This window comes from Homalodisca vitripennis, chromosome 2 (genome assembly GCF_021130785.1).
Source record: "Homalodisca vitripennis isolate AUS2020 chromosome 2, UT_GWSS_2.1, whole genome shotgun sequence".
Taxonomy (NCBI): Eukaryota; Metazoa; Arthropoda; class Insecta; order Hemiptera; family Cicadellidae; genus Homalodisca; species Homalodisca vitripennis.
The window spans coordinates 78,744,165-78,766,068 of NC_060208.1; the positions used below are offsets into that span (position 1 = coordinate 78,744,165).

The 21,904-nt window shown below is 32.4% G+C and overlaps 1 protein-coding gene across 3 annotated transcripts in view; it reads left to right on the top strand.

Moving 5' to 3' along the window:
- LOC124354225 (adenylate cyclase type 2) overlaps positions 1–21,904 on the top strand; it is a 207,819-nt gene that overhangs the window by 24,921 nt on the left and 160,994 nt on the right. For 2 of the 3 annotated variants that reach the window (XM_046804527.1, XM_046804530.1), the window contains exon 2: positions 11,737–11,785. The exons of the other annotated variant lie outside the window; for it this stretch is intronic. The gene's annotated coding sequence lies outside the window, so the exon portion shown is untranslated. The remainder of the gene's footprint in view (positions 1–11,736; positions 11,786–21,904) is intronic. 3 annotated transcript variants of the gene reach the window in all.

The following is a 21,904-nucleotide window of genomic DNA, read 5'->3' on the forward strand; positions in this document are numbered from 1 at the left end:
TGACACGCTTGTGAAATACGATATTGATAACATTTGTAATGTTGATATTCCACAGAGAAAACACAATAGATATCAGTGCCATTGTTTATTTTAATGGTCAAACGTCGAGATTTCAAACAAGTTTTAAAAATGGTTAAATCATTGTAAAATTTGTATAGTGCAGAAGTTAAAGGACAGAACTTGGAGAAACTTCGAACTAAAAACAGAGCTCGTAGAAAGAAAAAGAAAAACACACCAGCCATCACCTCCGCGCGTGATTACAAAATTGGGACACTTAAAGTAATTGACTGTTGACTATTCAATGGCTGTTAGTTACAGCTTAATTTTAAGCATGTAATTTATCTGTTAGAAGTGGCACAGACATCTGAGAAAGGATATAAAATTTCAAGATAGTAGTTAAATTCCTATATTTCTATCAACAACACAGCTGACAGTCGTTTAAGTTAAATCAACGATATTGTCAATTTTAAATTAACCGATTTATAAAAATGTAAAAATGTAAGATTTAAAGATATTTAGGTTTCTGAAAGTAAATTTAAAACACTTAACAAACATATTTAAAATTAAACAATCACTTATTTGTTTTGTTCTGTACAAAAACAGCGGAAAGAAAATATCTTCGAAATGTTGCGGCTACATGCAACAAAATCCAAGAAGGACTCAAATTTTTTCAAACGAAACAAATTTATTTTTATATTTACTTAATTCGTGCATAAAAATAAAGTACATGTTTCCTTACTATTAGATGAAACTGTTGTTAACAGTTTTAGTACTTTTAACGATACACATTTTAAATTGATCTTGTCAGTTTTCTGGAATTAGACATGAATATTATAAAACAAGCAATATTCTGAAACCTTGGACAGTTTCACAACGTATATAAACACAAGAACAAGTGAAGACTTTACAGACCACCAGCAACCGATTTTTGTCTATGTAGACTTGTAGTGTCATGACATTGAAAGTGTAAAGTTGAATTCTTTCTTAAGACATATTGCCACATGATTTGTTTTAATTTTTTTATTTTGTTCAGTAGGTTTTATAGCAGTGTTCAAATAAAAATTCTTGCAGGCAAGAAAGAGCAACAATGCGCTGGTACAATATTGGTATCGACTTTTTATAATGATTTCACTATATTACACTTTTTATAAAAAATATTTTCACCTAATACAATTTCATATTATTTAAATGCACACATTTTGTTTACAAATTTATTTATTCAGCTATTATCTCGTTTCTACAATTGTTACCCATAATACCAATATGAAAATGTTTGCTAACGCTCAGCCAAATCCAATAGAGTGACATATACCATTATTGATCCTCATATATAAATAAAGCTTCATCGAATAGTTAAAGCTTGAAGCTGTTCTCTAAATTTTGATAGATAGTGATACAGTTAACACGTACACAGTGTATAGTCCCTGATGGAATAAAACTGCCCTCACAAACAGATTCATGCCTGAACCGCTTACACCTTCCGTGGCCCAGTTATCAGGAGTGATATGTATGTAAATAACTGCTCGCGTGACGAACTGGCCATGTATTACTAAATAGACACCTAAATTGCTGCCAGCAACAGCGGTTGTAGCTATTTTTAAATCAGTGAGTTTAAAATCACTATACGGCTTCCACACCAGATTTATGTTAATTACTGGCTAAGCTTTAGTGAAGCCCATTACTCAAGCGATTGCAAAAAGGTCTGTCTCTGTGTATGTCCGTAAGACATCTTAAAAAGAAACCGACATATATACTTGAAAATTTGCAGAAGCTTCAATTATATTTTGGCAACACTGAATTCAACAATTTTGCTTGTCACTCCATAGGATTTGGGTGAGTTTTAGTGAAAGTTTTCATAATGATCTTATGGATAACAATAATGGCAACGGAAAGTACGACAAATAAATTTCTTAACCAATTAAGATCACACATAGTACCTAATTATTAAATTGTAAAATACAAAATTATCGATTAGCGCTCTAATGCGTAATTATATCATTGTTATTAACTGCAATGAAATTAAAATTAATGAAAACTGTGAATTTAATACTTAGTAAGATACCTTAAAAAGTTTTTATCTGTATATAATTTAAAATTTATATTGAATATAAGTTCTTTATGGACAAGAACTAGTTCTATATTGTTGTATGTTCAGCCATACTATTTGCATCATTGAAACCTGCCATTCAGTAGGCTGACAACATTTTCTCCAGCGTATATCGAAGTGTTTTCTCGACGATTGTGTCTCTGTCTGTCCGCAGAGCATCTCAAGATTGGAATAAACCACAAACTGAAATGTTATACGCAATCTCAGCGGGTCGCTTTTTTATGACTCGTTATGTGACATACTTCTCAAACCTTGTGTAAACTATACTTTACATCTAATACACTCAAAATCAACCCAGGAGAGCAATATTTTTATTCGCTTTGCTTACTACGATTCTTCTTACCATCTTACCACCAGATTATGGCATAGGTACCTGGATTTTCAACTACAAATTGTACCTAGAGTATCAAGCATGTTTATTATGTCTGGGTAAATTAAAGAATATAATGCAAATTTACCTTTTTTCATCTGAATATAATGATTACAATGTCACTACACCATTAAATTTCGTGTGAGGGAGCAAAAAGCAGCAGGTGCCATTACGTGGGTAGAAAGAGGAGGATCGTATATAATGAAGATCGGTGATAGTAGGTTTTAGGAATTTAGTTTAATGTTTAATGGACTCCAATAACGATTTTACACTGGGATAACGAAAACATCACTTTCATATGGCTAGCGATATGTGCACCTGAGCCCAGTAGTGGACATTGAAGAATTTCCCGTGCTAAATACCACCTTAGTAAGGGTCACCAAGAAGTACCTTCATCTACATGGCGAGACTCAAACGTACCTAAAGTCAATTACGAATATTGGAAAGAGATACCAACCCATAGCGTCTTGGTGAAGCAGGTTTTTTTTTAATTCGGACGACGAAATAAGGCGTCATTGGGAATCCATAAAGTAAAAGAAAATATTTTCCGAAAGTAAAAGGTAACACGGGAATTGATTAAGATCCCTCCTGAAAGTACTGCATTATAACTATATAGATAAATAATTAACACTAGCATGAGAAATTAAAAAGTAACTTAAAGAATGTCCTATTTTACCAGACGAAGTTAAGGTTACGAAGCCCCATCTAACACTTAACCTGGGGACCAACGGCCTAAAGGAAAATTCCGAACCACCACCAATGACCGAGCAGGTGGGCTGCTTGCAAAGACAGGATCGCTCATAACCACTCTACCTGGTACACTGTACCATTGGCGTTGCTATGACAATGACTAATCAAAAGTTTGCTTCAATGACTGCAGTTTTTAACAATCAACATAGTACTATACTACTAATAAAAGGACTGAAACTGTCTGAAACTCCAATAACGTGATATTTAAAAGAGTGATGTGCGTGAGATTACCTATACAGTAGATCAATGTTGCGCAAATACCGAAACCATTTCACGATAATGTAAAAATATATATATCGGTACAGATGTGGTCTGATTTGCTGCCAATACTAAGCAGGGTCTCAGACAGTCTTGATCCTATCAAATGAAAGCCCAGGAGCTGTCGAAATAAGAAACTGATTCATAAACCAAAAAGTTCTGTGCAAGAAGGCCTCTTCCCTCATTGTCAAACGCAACTATTCCAAAGTCCATAATAGCTTACCCAAGATAATATATTCTCTTTTTACTTCCTCTCGCCCTGCAGCAAATGGGTACATATTTCACCCTTCCGAGCTTAAAAGTTTCCGCAAAGGCCAAAGGCAATGCATAATGTTTCACACTGAAATTCGTTAAAGGCAATTGGGTGATGACTCAAATGATTCAAATGATTTATTCAGCCGATCTAAAAATTTAATAGGCTACGTCTAGTGAAAACAACATTCAACAACAAAACGTAGCTGCGTGCAATAATTAGAGTCCGTACAATAGTTAAAGTCCGTGCACCAATAAATGTCCATCAGGTCATGTACTAAAAATATAAATAAAACTAACCATTTATGCAGGTATTAAAATTAAACACTAACCAACATTTAAAAAATGACTACATGCAAGAAAATAAATACTAATAGTTACAAACAGTGTGCATTAGTTCATGTCCATGCACTAATTAATTAATTAATATATAACAGGCCCTGCACTAATACAAATATAAATATACATAGGCATAAATGTGAATATTAAAACTAAAATTAGTTATACATTTTGTGAAAGACTACATCTAAGAATACAAAACAGTCATGATCTGACTAAGAACCATTATTTAATCAGGGCTCATTAATTCAAGTACATATATATCAATCTAACGAGTATTGGGTCATGAAATATACAGATAATAACACTAAAGACATGCAGAAATTAAAAACAAATTAATTTAAATAGCCAAGCAGAAGGGAATGGTCAGATTCAAAATATTCAGTTAGGCTGTAGAAAGGGATATCTGACAACCAGGATTTTAGGACAGGCCCAAACTTCTGTACCGGGAGCTGTCTAACTGTAATGGGTATGGAGTTGAACATTTTAGTGGCTATAATAGGGAAGCAATTTGAGATCTTGTGTATCCTGATCTCATTTACATGGACATCAAGGCATTTCCTGGTTTCATTAGTGTACACCTGCATTAGTGATGCAGTCATGTTCTTTATGCTTATATAAGCATGACAGATACGGCCAAATACAAAATAATTGAATCGGAAAAAGTGAGCGCTCTGTGGTGTATTGGTAGCACATTCACCCGGCAAGTGAGAGATCCGAGTTCGACTCCTGGCGGAACAAGTACTTGTTGTGATTAAATGTTTATTGAAATTAAATAAGGCTATTGCCATTTATACAATTTAACGTATATATATATATATATATATATATATATATATATATATATATATACATAATTTGGTCTTGAGAAAAACAGTGGTCTACAGTGTTCAAGCAACTGTGCCCCACTTAGTACCCTAAGGGTTTTTTTCTGTAACCGAAGAACTCTAATTACACTGGCAGAGTGTCCCCAAACCCTGGTACCATGACGTTTGCGATGGTTGAGTAACAATACAAAAAGTGAGTTAAAGACTGTGGAGGAGTTTACTGAGAATTCTGTTGGACGGTTTTCTTAATTATCATTGTACAATTATATCAAGTCTCGCAATCACTGGCAGTAAAAATAAATTATTTTGCCTGTACGGATGATAAGTAAAAGTTTAGAGTGAAAGTTTGTTCTAAAACAGTGTATTGTTCTCATTAATTAATATTTATGAGCTGTCACTCTCTATTTTAATAAAAATTGGCTGATATTTATGAAACTATTTAAACTTGTACTCAAATCATATAACAACAATTATATATGTATAAAATATATCTGCGAAGGACATAGGAGCCCCTGTTTTAAGCTAACTCTATATATTTAATATCAGGTCAATTCATAAAGACTTTTGGATAATAATATACGTAAGCATTAAATGAATTAGATACCATATTGGAAAGTTTTTTTAAGACTAATTTGATAGTAAAAAATAAATTGAAAAATAACTAATACGTCCAATTATTGTATTACTGTATATACTGAATTTACGGCAAGCATTGTCAATATCGCATTCGTGTCGTGTGAACCGGTTCTCAAAAATGTCTAAACACGTTTTTAGGTGGGAGAACATTAAAAATGAGATAAAACAAGAAAAATTACCTTAAAGACTGAATTTCCCCTTCAAACCGCCTGCAGTAAATGTATGATAATCTATCTCAAAATATTTACTTACCATTTTGTTTAGCTATTACTACATTTAGTTTTCTAAGTACCAGTAACTTCTTTGGTGCTTTGTATCCACAACCACAAAAAATGTATTTAATGAATATTGAAATTTTTTCTTGAAAGGTCCAATATTTATTGTTTTTTTTTAAATTCTTAAAAATGCTAGTTTTTATATTAAAACTACTAAGTGGTGTTTAAATATAACATACTAAACAACATGGAATTGTTAAATTTAAAATTAATTAAGAAGAATAATTATAGTTAATGTTAAATTGATGTAAAACAAACAAACGCACGGATTAAATAATAATATAAAGGTTTTATGCCAACTGGATGGACGTTAAATCTAAGCACAAATTACTTATTCAGGAAGACACACCTAGGTACAATTACGATACAAGTAGGGTACAAGTAATCTTCTTAAGTCATGATGTAGACGTTAAGACGCTTTGTAAGATTAATTATGCGCATTCAAGCCTAATTTGCCTTGGTTTTACTGCGGAATGTGGGTCGAAGGAACCGTAAGTGAGTTTAAACAAGGTTTGCATTTTAAATTGGTGTTTTGTTCAAGGATAAGAAACAATAATAAACAAGGCAACAATAATTTATTCTTAGTTATGAGTTCATGCTGTGTTAACAAGATTAAAGGAAATATAAAATTCGATTTAAGTACTTATAATATTTATAATTAATATACATATATATTCTTCATTTTTTCATTTTAGAATCCTACAATATGTTAACAATTATTGTTAACATATCAACTTATGTTCACTAAAGAGTGATAGCCTTATCTGTATACCTAAAAAAATGGTATGTGGGTTTAAATTGTACAATACAAATTATTATGAATACGTTGAAGGATATTAGCGCATCATTATTAATCAACACCGCAAGCTTTAAAATCAGACAGTTTTAGAAACATATTATTACATACAAAGACTCACTCTAAATTATTTCGTCGAAAGACGCAACTAAAAAAATGTATAAACGAGTTTATAATTCAATATTTATTAATTAGAATAATTCTAAAACGAATGCAGACAGTGTTTAATGTTGCAGAAATATATTTACATAAATAGAAACAAACTGGAGAATACTTGAAAAGAACAGGATTATTGAAATGGGAAGAAGTGAAATAAGAAGGAAGACACTCATAAAGCTGATCAGTATTAATACGGTCATACTACGTTATGAAATATATAAAACACTACGTTTTGCGACTTTAAATTACTTGGGAATAATTTCTAAAACACCGTAGTTCACTCAATTGTGAATCTGATAAGACAACAAGAATAGCACCTCTTCTTGTGGACTACACTGGCTGGCTGCTGGGTAAATGAGACAGACCTTTTTGTAGTCTAGGACTTCGAAATGATGCAAAGAGTTCGTTTTTTAACATCTTTGTCATCATCTCAATGGATCTCTTCAGACGGACTTTGTGGTATCTGCATCAGTAACAAATCTCAAATGTTGCACAAAACGAAGGGTAAAATAGAGCTAATATAACACTTGTTCTGAATCAACCATTCCAACGATAGCTACGTTATGTAAAAACAGATGCTAACACTAAAAGGATAAATCATAACAGATGATTTTAGACTAGTAAAATGGGGTTCAATGGTTTGGGGACATCTCTAAAACTCTGAAAGTAGTCTGGATTGACAGAAAATTTTAGCTTATTGCTGCTCTTATCTATTTCTATAGGAGTGAAGGCCATTGTATCAGAATTTTGAACAAGGAATCGTCAGGTCTTTTGTAAATCGCGTTTTGTTAGAGTGTTAGTTTGTGAAATAACTCTAAATAGAATAGTTCTAGAGCCTTGAAAATTAGTATGTAGGTTCCCCAGGCCAACAGAAAACTCTATTGATTTTGGGGTCAAATGGTCAGAGGGCAGCTAAGTTTTCAGTCAATTCATAACGATTTTCTTTGTGGTCCTTTGATATTTCTGTGTATCAGTTTTTTTATTAGCGTTCCCAATTTTTGTGATTTGATTGTGTTTGTCTCACAAATATATTTATTATCTCAAGTATATGTTATAGGCCTACTGATAACACAGTATATTTTGGGCTATGTGCCATTTCTTCCTGATAACTATTTTAACCTTCTCTTAAACTACCATCACTAATTTTATTTAAGTATTTATGGTTAATATGTTACACTTTGTTGTATAAAATATGCATGCTGGATCTAGTGGATACCTAGTTAAGGTAATACGAGTAACACCTGAAACATTATATTATTATTGTGTAGTAATGCATAACGAATTGCGAATACTACTAATTCCATTGTCATCTATTAAGTTCCTCAGGCGTATGTCTTCTCCAAACACATGAAAGACCATTGTTCCGTCAAGACCAATTAGTAGTAGTAGTTTTCTCCTACACTGGCTGGGATTTTAGTCAAAGAGAGAGCTCTCAATATTAAACTGAATAAGCTGTAACACAGTGACAGCTGAAATATGCTGTCTATCTAAGTCTGAAGAGGCGAAATCTGTTCGAAACGGCCTCACTAGGCGGAGATCTACTCTTTTGCTCAACGCAAGGTTTTGCACTTCGGCTCCTAATATGAAACATTCGTTGAGTGAAGCTGTTTCGACGTTGTTTCGTCTCTTCATACACAGAAAAAAAGCAGATTTCAGCTGTCACTATTACAGAGTACTCAATTGAAGATTGAGAGCTTTGCTCTCTCTTCGAGTGCTATCCCAGCCAGGATACTATTAAAAAATTCCTGGCTAAGACAATCTGATAAACTACAACTCGTTTTTATCTTCACTCTAGGAGTTTCAACGTTATCGATATAATACATTTATTTACTGAAATATTATATTTAACCTATAGTCTCCAAGGAAAAATCCAAAGGACAAATCGATTAATTTCATATATTTGTTCTACAAATATTAATGTTTTTTTAATGCAAATTCAGCAACTATGGTGGGTGGATGTTCTAGTTGACCCTGCCAAGGCCCACAGCGCTGGTGGTCGTCTTGTTATATGTACCAATTATGTCATACCAATACTTTAGATTCCGTAAACATGAGATATAAATTTATTGAGAACTTTTATACAATTAAATTCTGCACTGTGGTTGTACAAGTGTGAGTTAGAGCCACCCTAAACGAATGGGATACTTAATAAAGATTGTTGTGTACTATTACCCTATGCCTGATTTCATTATACAACTAAGTTTAAATAACACTTAGGTTGCTGCCTCTATTATACATCGTATTTATGGAGTTATTTATCTTAATCAAAGTGTTGAAAACGGCTCTTGTGTCACAATATAGTCAGCGTCGGATAAAACCACAGTCACCGCGTCTCGAGCGTAGAATACAACGACAATATTGTCTGTGGCATCTTCTAATAATTCCACACATCCCATGGCAATCAATAGGGCAAGGGACATTTAAATCGTCCTCTCTATTGGAATAAGTAGTCTTCTGACAGGGGCAGTTGTAAACTTTGCGAACAATAAGGATAGGGTATTATATTGTAATAAAAGTAAATTAGTACATTATTTGGGTTTCAGAGGTAGAGTTGATAAGTATAAATAATAAACTAAAAATATAAGACTATAAACAGGGGTTTATAAGAGCGAATGTGCTGTATAAAACGGAGCGAAAAGAGAGGTAACGAGGATGCCCATCTATGAATATATAACTAAACCGGGTTTGCGGCATGATATGTTGTAAGGAAACGTGAACCGCGGCTGAAGCGAGGGGTACAAAAGCCATACTTCTGTGAAGACGGAGTTAACACGAAAGATAAGCCCAAGCGGAAATGTCACAATACAAGATGAGAGGGGTCCGGGCATTGGCCGTTCAAAACAGCGTGACGTCTGACCAATCAAAGACAAGGAAGAAAACAGGTGATGTTTGCAATCAGCTGTCTGTGCATAGCCAGTAAAAGGTAAATAATGTTTTATTTTATGAGGCGAAGTTAGGGAATAGTCTTCTCTAAAACTTAACCTGGGGACCATAGGCTTAAGCGTGTCATTCAACCACCAGTTAATGTAACTCATCGGAGTTATATAAAAATGTAAATATTAACATAGGTGCACAAACTAAAATTGAAGTGAAAATTATATTAGGGGTTACATTAATATTACATATATAATTACATGTATATATGTATACATATATATATATATACATACATTCGAACAATATTTAGAAAACTAGACTACTTAGACAGGTTTCATAACATTATTTAAACGTATTGTAAATGTTAGAATACATTGTTTCTTATCTGCTCTGCTAGCTACTTTGCACGCAATTTAGTAAGCGTTGCACACTTGTAAATACTGCTGGTTGAGTGAATTATATTCCGACGTCAATGTTTAGTTCACCTAATTGTCATAATCAAGAAAATACGTCAACAAGTTATTTGGCGCCATTATGTTATTTAAATTACTATGGACATTGCAATTTACGTTCTTAGTACGTGTGATTCAATAGTTTATTTATTTTATTCTCCGACAAAAAGCTCTAGATTAGAGAAGCTTATTTCTGTCAAAAGAGAACGAAGATGGGTTTTATGTCAGTCTTTAAATTAATAGCAACTTTTTTTAAAAATATTTTAGAAAATCTAGAGCAGGGCAATCCCTGCTCTAGTATATTAGTTTAAAAGAACAGTGAATCGAAATTTTATCTACCGTAGTTATTGTAATTGGTTTATATATATATAAGTTCTTGGAGTAAAATTCTGAACTTCTTTTGTTTAGGACATTTTCTAAGGTAGATGACAAGGTTATAGAGCCCACCCAAGTTGTTATAACAGTAATATTTAAAGTTTTATATGTGATTAGCTCACTTGTAAATAGATTTTTCAATATTTCTTTTCCACTGCCAAGTTTGCATATACGTATATCAGTGTTACACGCTTATCAGTGGATTTAGAATGGAAAATTACTATAATTACTGAACATGATGAGTTAAGACTTTGTAAATTTCAAAGAATCAAATCATAAAAGGATAAAAAGATTTTGAAAAGTGCCATCGTTATAAAGTACGAGGGCAATTTTTTCAACCACCGATTTCATGCCATGACAGGTGGACACGTGGCAGGTCCGCGGTGTGCGCAGTAGTCTCCGCTACATTCGTCACTGCTGAGTTCAGATAGCTAGTTTGCGGTGAACTGCAGTCACATAAACATGGTCGCCTCTATCGATTCTCCCGTCTTATGTGAATTAAGGAGTTTTATTCGCTTCCCTTACGCAGGAAGGAACAGTAAAGTAACAATTGTTCAGAAAATGTGCCGTGTTTACGGAGAAAACATTATGAGTGATGGTGTTGTACATGAGTAATGTAGAAAGCCAAAGATGTTGGCTGACATGCAAAAAAATCGCCGAATGGCTTTAGACTTTATATATCTCAAATTTATTCTTGATTTTGACATTCGGCCACTCGTATTGAAACTACGTTTCTCAGTTACTTCTGACTTCATTTAGAAAGGAAAATTCCTTTAATTAATTATGGCTAACTTACTTATCAAATGATAAAAGGATAACAGCAATTCGGTCGAGAATTATCCCTCAATTTATTACTATATACAACACACACATTTATTAAATTTGTATAAATAGCTATTTTGGTTTTAAATTATTCATAGATAAATAAAACTACTTCAATTTTAGACGGTATCCGTAGGAACAGTATAAGATTTATCTTTCCTGGTTTTAGCTCATATCCCAATCTTTTAGTTCTCCGTAATCAGTTATGCTATTAAGAAGTTTACGTTCACAACCATCCCTACTTTTTGGGCTAAAAGTTCAGAAAATTAGTTTTGTGCCAATGGTATTTGTCTACTAATAATTTTTATAGGAACATGTTTTAAAAGAGACTTCTAATGATTCTAATGATAATATTTTCGCATCCTTATAAACAAGCCTTAATAATGTTGCGCTCTTTCAACAATATTAAAGTCATTAATACAAGTACCTTTTGTATTGTAGGTAAAATGAAGATATTCGCCGTATGAAAACGAATTATTCTTCTTTATAGGTAAGCAACCTTTGAATCTTGATTCTATTTTGTGGATGACCTTAACTTTATTTTTATATATCTTAACTTCAATCATACCAATATCAATAATAGTATATAATTATAAGATAAATATATTATGTTTAAAATAGTGAACTAACACATTAGTAATATCCTAATAATTAGTATATAGTGCACTTAGAAGTTAAATGCTTTTTAGTTGTAAGAAGTTTTTTAAGCATAAAAAAGTAAACTTTTTGAACTTGAACTTATATAAGTTAGTGGTTGATTTTCTCACTATCTGATATTTTAAATATGCAAGCATTTACGAAGATAGATGTTTAAACCTGGTATTTATGAGTATGGTATAGAAATTCCTTATCATTGAAATTATAGAATATTCCATTTAAGATTTTGACCAGTACAAAAACACACATTACGAATTTCCTAACGAATAGAAATTAGGTAATGTATGTCGAGCCAAATTCTTAATCATATACAGTGCAAGCAAAAAAATAATAAAACTTGATTTATAGAAGTACGTTACTTATAAATGTAAAGCTTTAAATTCTAGTAAGAGGAAGCTCAAACGATGTTGTGTTAACAAATAAGTAGTTCGATGATTTTGTTTTATCTTCGGTAGTACAAATCTGGAGTTTAAATATCATAACTACCTGAGAACGTGAACATTATAAAATCTTTAATATGTCTTAGAACTCTGAAGAGTAGAAACTTCGAAACATCCTACTTTTGCATTTAAAGAGTTTTTTTAAACTCATATCGGCAGGTAAAAAAATTAAAATGCTATGCATTTACGCTCACCTGTATTGCTATACGTATTTAAAGATTACTGCATCTAAAATAGTCTAATTTATCTGAACAAAAAATAAGCAATTTGGATTTATATTGAATATATATTCTTCCCTAAACTGAAAATATCCTTACAATGTGTAAGAAAACGTTTTTGTAAGTAAGGACAAATAATATAGCAATTCACTATACTTAATATTTTGAAGTAACTAAAATATCTTAAAACCTATTTGGATAGAGTATAAATAGAATTTAGTCTCATACACTGGCTGCTATAGTACTCGAAGAGAGAGAAAGGCACTCAATCTTCAATCGGTTACTCTGTAACACAGTGACAGATGAAATCTGCTGTCTGTCTGTGTCTGAAGAAACGAAGCAACGTCGAAACAGCTTTACTTGATGGAGTATCTATTCCTTTACTCAACGTAAGGTTTCCCAAGGGATCTCAAGTGCCTAGGACTGTGGTGTTACCCACTACGCCTTAACAGCCATAACCAACGGCGGGCGACATAGTTTTTGAAAGGAATTCTCCGTTTTCACTCTGAACATCTCTAGTGAGCAAGATGATCACTTGAGCATGACCAGGCAGGAGGTCATACTCCCCAGGCAGCATAAGTTACACGTGCAAGAGCTGAGCTAACACGTTTTGGTAAAGTGACCAGGACTGCTGAACTTTTGTAAGTCCAAAATGTCACTCGCCAGTATAAATATACCCTGAAGTCATCAATGGTCTAACATTCGTTATGTTCAGCTGGTGCTCCCTCGAGTTGTTAGGTGAATAAGTCCCAGGTGGGATGCTAACTCGCGAAGTTTTTGTTAGTATTTTGACATGTCTGTCTCTCGTCAGTCGCGCTAAGATTGAGAGCCTTGCCTTGTCTCAGCCAATGTAGGAGACTAAACGCTGCTACAAAACTTTCCTGTTTAAAACGATATAATAGGCAACGTTTCTGTTTCCTGAGGCTAACTTTTTTATCTCGTAAAGTAATAATCTACGTATTTAATTCTTAAAAGTGATATTTTTTGAAAATATAAACTGTCAGTTAACAAACTGAATTAAAAAACATGTTAATATAATATAATTATACTATAAACAAACTGTAAAGAGTTGAAACAATTTAATTGAGATGTAAATTTTTTCAAAATGCATGAATTGAAAACAACTAAAGGCCTAGATTACCAGTATCAAAATGTAACAAAATAAATAAATAAATTATTCGGGAATAATATAATCTAGTTATGGAATCAAAATTTAAAGTAGTTATTTTCTGAGTATTATTAGTGTTGAGAACCGCTAATCGCTAGTTTTAAACAATTAATAATAAAAAGCAACTTTGTGTTGAATAATAGGTGATAGAATAAAATATATATAAAACACTGTGCCATACAATTCTATTACATCTTTGACATATTTGCTTAATTTGGCGATACGGTTTTGTTTTGTAACTTCGAATGGCTAAGAGCATAAGTTAAGTTTTAGGTAAACTTTATAACAATTTACACTGAATTACTTAAAATTGCTATTCATCTATACAGCTATGAAAATTTAATTTTCGTCTTCAAATCTACATTGAAATATATTAAATAAATCCCACGGTAGAACGTGGGACGGGAGTGACACTTCAGTGGTCGATTAAATGTGTGTGAGGAATGCTTCGCTAATGGATTTCTGTTTGTTTGCTACGAACAAATAACGTCGCATCAGACTTCACGACAGCATTTAACGTAATATATTTTTAATGCAATCTATAAATCTCTGCTTGGCACACATTACTTATGTCTTCCAAACTGACGACTGATTATCGCCATTCAAATATTAATCCAATTGTGGTTTATAGGCAGTTGATAAATGAGACAAGTTAGATAAGTGGTGAGGTAAATCTATTCATTAAAGTGATATAAACGAAACCTGTTCTACATTTGAAATAAAACATACTTCACCAAAAAATTTGGTTCATTAAAAGCCATAAGAATGTCTGTACGTTCTGGCTTTTGAAAGCTTCTAGATTCCAAAAGTTTTCAGCCTTTTATGAACTCTAGACCTCTGGAAACTACTAATCTTTGGTAGCATTCGAACTATGGAAGTTCTCGCCCTGATAATTATCAGTTTCTAGGAGTTTACGGCCTACGTCAGTTCCCTATCTATTAAAGCTTACAGATTCCAAGAGCTCTCATCCTTAATGGGCTCTTGACCTGTGGCAACTACTAGCCTCTGCTAGCATTAAAACTATGGAAGTTCCCGTCTTCTGAGAATTATCTGCTTCTAGGGTCCCTCAGTATCTAGGAGTTCCCGGCCTATTTCAGCTTCCTATCTTCTCAAGCCTTTACATTCCAAGAGCTCTCAGCCTCAATGAGCTCCTGATTTTTGGCAGCTACTAGTCTTTGGTAGCATTAGAACAATGGAAGTTTTAGCCCCTGAGTATTAAGATTATAGGAACCCTCAGCCTTTAGGAGTTCTCGGCCTTTGGCAGCTACCGATTTCTGGTAGCACTTGGTATTTGGAAGCTCCTTATATTTCATAAGATTTATTTAAATGGAGTCACTGTAGCAACGCTGTCTTATATACATTCTGTATACAAATCTCTATAGTTACATAAGAATTCCCACTTTGGGGATCAATGATAAGTGTTTAAATAAAGAAGTTATACACTGTGCTCGTTTTAGCATTAATTATATAGTCTCAAACTTATCTTCTGTTTATTTTCATCTATTATGATGCGTGAGTTGTTATAATATATTAATAATTTTAAAAGATTCAAATTGTTTTGGAGAAATTTCTGGCAGCTGTAACATTACAATATTTTACACACGAAGCGTCCGACTCACCACATACGTGAACGCTGCCTGAAAGACAAATGAAACTCAACAATTAGTCTACGGTTTGCAATAATTAATCCAGTTGTGGCGCTAACAAACTGACAACATGTGCAGTCGCGTCGTGGAAACAGCTGTCCCAGTTGCGATAGAAATTGTGGCATTTGTGGCGAGAACAATGAGAGGATATCACTGAGGCGAATTTGCTTAAATCGTACTTGAGTCCGCCTCGCCGTTAACACTCAAAATTCGTGTTGTACATAGGTAAAACAGTTTCTGGTAATAGCTAATTTGTGTGAGAAGGCTATTATGATCAATAAAGCCATGAGTTTTTCTCATGGAGAACACATTTCCTCATAGACATGATAGTAGATAGAACAGGAACAGTTTATAATAATCGTTGTTTCGATTAAATTGTTAGTAATAGTTTCGGTTCCGTTGTTACTAATATTTCACTATGGTGTAGTATAAAATTACCTGATGTACATACAGATGCAGATATACAAAATTTTGCCGGTACGTCACATGTAGGCCTATATCATGAACATGTATAGGAGCTTAACTTGGAACTGTAACTTACTTTTGGCATGTAATATAGACGTATTATATAACCCTGGGGTAAAGTAGTAAAATATTATACTGTGTTTTTGGTTCTGATATTCTTGAAATAACGTCTACTCATCAATACTGATATTTATAAGATGATGCATATAAATATCATGTTATATAATGTATAACTAAAGTCGAAAGAGAAATAAAAATGTCAATTGGAAATTTTGCATTACAAGTCCTTTTTATATAGGTAGTGGATATTAAATTCCATTATTTACACTTGTTGATAGCTTCCATTTTAGGCTTAGCTAGGTTCAGTGATGGCTTTTTCTGTTGTAGTGAAATCAATTGAAATGTTATATAATATAAGATGTTAATAGTTAAAAAATAAAATTATTTATTTTGCAGGTTATAGACTTTTATGTAGACATAAAGAGTTATTTCTTCTACGAAACTCCTTAGAATGAGTGCAAAATTAAATACCATATCATTAACTTTAAATGTTCGTATTTTTCAAGAAAGTTGCTATGAGTATTACATCTAAAGTATTTAACAGTGATTAAGTTGTAAAGAAATCTTATTTATGCTTTAAAAACATTTTATTATTTTTGTATCCCCTAGGACTAATAACACGAGCATTAAAAATAGAATCTGCTTAATCGAAATGTTAATGTTCCTTTGTCTTTGTCTTGGCTACCATATTGTATGTGACCTTTAGTTATATCTAAATTGATACAATTATATCTAATTCTATAAATGTCAATGTCGGTTTTGTAGTCGAAACGTTATTAGATTAAAACAATCTAAAAGCTCTTGCCAATAAAGTATATACTCTAATAAAGTATTTAAAATGATTGCTTGACTCCAGTTGTGTAAAGCAATATTTTGGGCTCATTTTAATGTAACAGAACTGGTTGCAGCAATTTCATATTTTCAGTTGGGAATATATTAAAAAGAAAAATTATTATTAAATTTATTATTACAAATACTAAAACTATAAGGAAACTGAAAGTATTAATTTTATGAAGAAAACATAACAGTGTAAAACGTTAATGACATATTTAGAAATGTATTATTATATTACATAATAAAATAATTATTTTTAAATAATACATAATTAATTATTCGTATGGACAGTGTTAGAATAATATATTGTACAGGTAATTTACAATTGCTTATATTACGTAATTAGTCATTTCAGTCACCTATCAATCTCGTTCCAAATGACTAATTGATGAGTGAACTTCTGTTACCGGTAATTAAGCAATTACAGTTAGTTATATCTGTGTTAAATATACCGGCTTTGGTTAGTTGAAATTTCATTTATTTTACACCACACACATTATCTTTTTACTTAAATAGGTTCTTTAATGTTGACTTGTTCGAGAAGACAAGGAAACCCATTTAGTTTGTGTGAAAATTGGCCAAACAGGATCTTTGAGATGCTTCAGAAGTGGATATTCAGGAGTATAAGGTTGGGGTTAGAAGCCGCCTCCTGTCGAGATCACATGAGTAGGAGTGACGTCTGAAGAACGCGAGGACAGGTCTGTTCCAGACTCTTCCAGTCTATTTTGGCATAACCTAGAAACTGGATTGTTTCATCAAATTTAGGCTTAAAAATAGCAATATAGCACTACGTCGTTTACAGTATAGGAATAGCGTTTAACATTAAGGAAGCCTCACTCACCCCAACAGTCATCCTTCACAGTAAACTTGACATATTGACCAGGCTAATATCAGGACAATTACAGTTGATGATTCCAACTCCTCCTGATTCCTGAACATTCATAGGGTCGTCCAGATTTAAGAGATACGTCGGTTTTTGCTCTACCCTTTTATAGGTTCTTTTGACATATATAAAATAGCCAGATTTTAATACTTCTAGGGTATTTATAAAAATAGGTTGTTACTAAATATTTTATGTTTTAAAGTTTATTTTGTTTTATTGTGTAGGTCAATTATGACATACTCCTTCAATTTTATCAATATATTGGAGTCTTTAAATTTGCATCAGGTCAATAAAATACAATAAAATTTAATTAATATATAAAATAATAATATAATTAATAGTACAGACTATCATGCCATGCTCCTCATGAATGTACACAAACACTGCCTAGGATCACCTGCTCCACCTCATTAGCCTTACATGTGGCATTCTACCCGCCGAAAATTAGGACTTAATTTATCGTACATCATATTAGATTAATACACTTTTTACGTCAGTACCAACTGGTGGTGCAATCGATTATAGGTTCGAAACAACTGTTTTAAATTCATGGCACTTTAACCCTTATCAGCCTAAGAAATGACGTGAGAGTTCCACACTTGGAACTACATTACACAACAGGCTTTTACTGGTTAAAACTCGTATTTCTCTAGAGACAAAAAAAGTAAAAATTAATGTTTCTAATTACTCAATGAGGAACTTAAAGCAAGGGAGCGATATTCATTGATGACTTTTTAAATATTATTTAGGAATATTACGTCACTCTCTGCAAGTATTTCATGTGTATACTGATATAATTCCACATTTTTATCTATGGATGTTTTGTTTGGGTTCGATAACAAACTAGCCTGTAAACTTCCTACTTTAATTGCTAGTGGAATAAACAAACTTTTTTCTACCTTTTCCGTATTTAGAGAAACTATAGAGCCATGGATGCGGAAATATTTTTCAAGCCAAAAGTCGATTGCATCAGATTAATAAAAGACTACTTTAGAGCCTACTATAATGGAGGCCAAATTGGCTTTGGTTTCAAGTAAATAGTTTTCAACTGAAACTACTTCTCAGCCTCTTGTTAAGTCGTACGGATTTTAAGCTTATAGACTATGACATTATTGGAAAGAAATTTAAATACTTATACGAGTTTTTGTCTAGTTAGGGTTAAATTTATGGGGATCTTAAATGTTTTATAGTGTAACGATGATATTAACACGCCACCATGAAATGTTATTGTCTCACGCGTTTTGTATAGATAAAAAATTAAACTAATAATGCATCTCCAGTATGAAATTTAGAGATGACGGTCACATTTGAAATCTACCTGTCTATCGACTGAGCTGAAAGGGATATTTTAAGTAGATGTAATTTTCAATCCATCATGGTGCAATCGATTATAGGTTCGAAACAACTGTTTTAAATTCATGGCACTTATGATAGATTTGTACTTTACTTTCTGTTCTGTGTTTAATACATTTTAATAAATAAATATTCGTTAATGAGTATTGTTACTCATGTATTCTTATCGTATATTCCAAGATTGTTTGTGTGAAATATAAACGTAGTATAATAATAGATGAATAAGAGTTCTTTGATAATTCAAAATGAGCCCAAGTTAATGCAGCTCAAAGCCCGTTTACTATATAACAATCTTAAAGGTCTTAGACATTCTATAGCTAAGGCGTTCTTTAACGTAGGCGAATGGGTCCCACAATCACCATATCTGAGGTGTATTACGAGGACCTCAAATTATAACTGAAATAACAAACTATTCGAAAAAATTAAATAATGATATAACAGTTAAACAATTGCGAACGAGTTTCATACTAATATCCTTATAAGAATCATGGGATTATTAAATTCATTATTTTTCCATGTATAAGATTTCCGGTTAACTATCACTTTTGGAAATTCTTGGTGCGCCATTGATGAAAGAAAGATTAGTCAAGGATGGCCCTTGAGAGCACTTTGAGATAAGACGGCGGAGTCCTGGATCTAAAACCGTTTGCCGTACCAGTAGGTATATAAACATTCATACGATAATTATTTGAAATAAACTTTAGAAACAGTTTCTGGATGTATTTTTGACAAAATAAATGAAGCCTTAAATCGGTGCACAAATAATTAGTAATTTTATGGATGTATTGATTTTAATGAAAATAGGCATGAAGTACCACCATTAGAACACGTACTAGTATAGGTAATTTAATATGATAGAAGGTTGTTAGAATATCGTTATTTTTGTACATCTTCATATACGTTTAATTTTGAGCGTAAACCTATATGGATGAAAAAGAAGATCTGTTAGAAATAAATTTACACAAAAGTTTTTTTCCTATAAAACTGAGATTTGCTTTTGGCCAGAGTTTTTGGAATCCTGATAAATTTAGAGACTGGGACAATGACATAAGCTATATACTTCCTACAGCACTCGAGTAGTGTTATATAGAGATTCTTTTAGGGAAAGGCTGTTAGGCTTAAAAAAAATTTAGGGGCTAGAAGCTTTCAAAGACCAAACATTTGTATAAAACGAAAATCCCCAAAACTTTGGCGGCTTTTTGTGGTGGTAGAGCGAAATGATTGGCAAATAGGTTATAAATTTGCTTAAAAATAAATCTCAATTTCTAACACTATTTATATTTCTGTTGAACTTATAATAAGTTATAAAAAGATATTTTTGATTTAATGTAAATGCCGAATCCTCTATGTGTAAAAGTCTTTACTTATATCACTTCCAATAGATTAGACTATTAATGATTGAACTATTTTATGTGTCCAATACATGTTTCAAAACTGAAAGTCGAGTACTTTAAAATACAATAAACGTACATCGATTTAAGACTTATAACACAATTCTTAAACTCAATCATAACATACTAGTGTATTGCTTGTTATAGGAGTAGGGCTCCCAATTCACAAATTACAATTTCCCATGGCCAAAAACAGACCAGAAACACTAAACCCGAACCTCTGACGTGAACAAAATGAAATATCCATTGGGGGCTAATAGAACACTACCTGTACCTCACACAACCTAGTTACAATCTCTCTGACCAGCCTGCCTCTGGACTGGACCTTTAATGCACTTACAATAGGTCCATCCATAACCAACTTACGCCTCCGTAATAGATGGATCGGGACCATTAATAGAATAAGTGATCTCAAACTACTCCGGAAAAATAACGATTTCTTTATTGTGTTTAGAAATATACAGAAAGTGTATAATATTCAGAAAGTAATAAGTAACGGAAAGAAACAATTAACAAATTAAAAAAAGAGGATTCGTATCTGTCAGAATTGGAATTTACATGGAAATAGCGCAATCATAATTTTTTTGGAAATAATTGGGTGTTACGGTTATTTATTTGGAAATGTAGAGCCAAATGAATTATAAAATATTAGAAGAGTATGCAAATATTTATTTTGTCAGACGAATTAAACTTTTTGGTAACTTTATCAACTAGTATCTTCTTCAACGTATCCTAGATATAAAGTTTTTATAATTAAGCTTAAAATATATCTAAAAATATATCAAAAATATATATGTTTAAAAAGTTTGCAAACACCGTGTCACATATAAAAAGGAAAAATGAACCACGATATTTTCTTTAACCGACCAAGGCTGTTTGTAAATAAGGAAGACAAACGAGAGAGAAAATCCTTTAAGTGAAGATAAAGAAGGTTTCCCGAACAGCGTGGCGATAAGAGGAATGTATTGCAGTATAATATCGTCTGCATCGTACCTCTAGCTCCCTTCTCTGTTTCTCTCCCTACTATGGTTGGCTCAGAAATTGTTAGGTTAACGGTTATTTACAAATTTATGCAGACGGTGTGATTGATTAGTTACATGCATGTAGTACATTAAAGAAACAAGTGCACTCTAGATTGTCATGATACGCCCAGGAACAACTTAAAATGCCTTTATGACAGATTTCCAGCAAAGTTCTTACATCATTGTTTTTATTTGTAGTAAAATATTATTTTGTGTTTGAATAAATTGGAGTAAACAATGAACATACATTGCTTAAAATTATATATATCTACAATAATGAAATACAATATTGTATTACATTCTATAACAGTTGCCCTTATACCTGTATTTTATTTTAATTTAACACTGCTAACAATGTGTTTACACATAACGTAAGGTATAGCATCCTTTTTGAATAAGAAACGAATAATAGGTATTTCGAAATGTAGCGTAGCATTTTTTCCTGAATTACCTGATCTCAACTATAAAATTA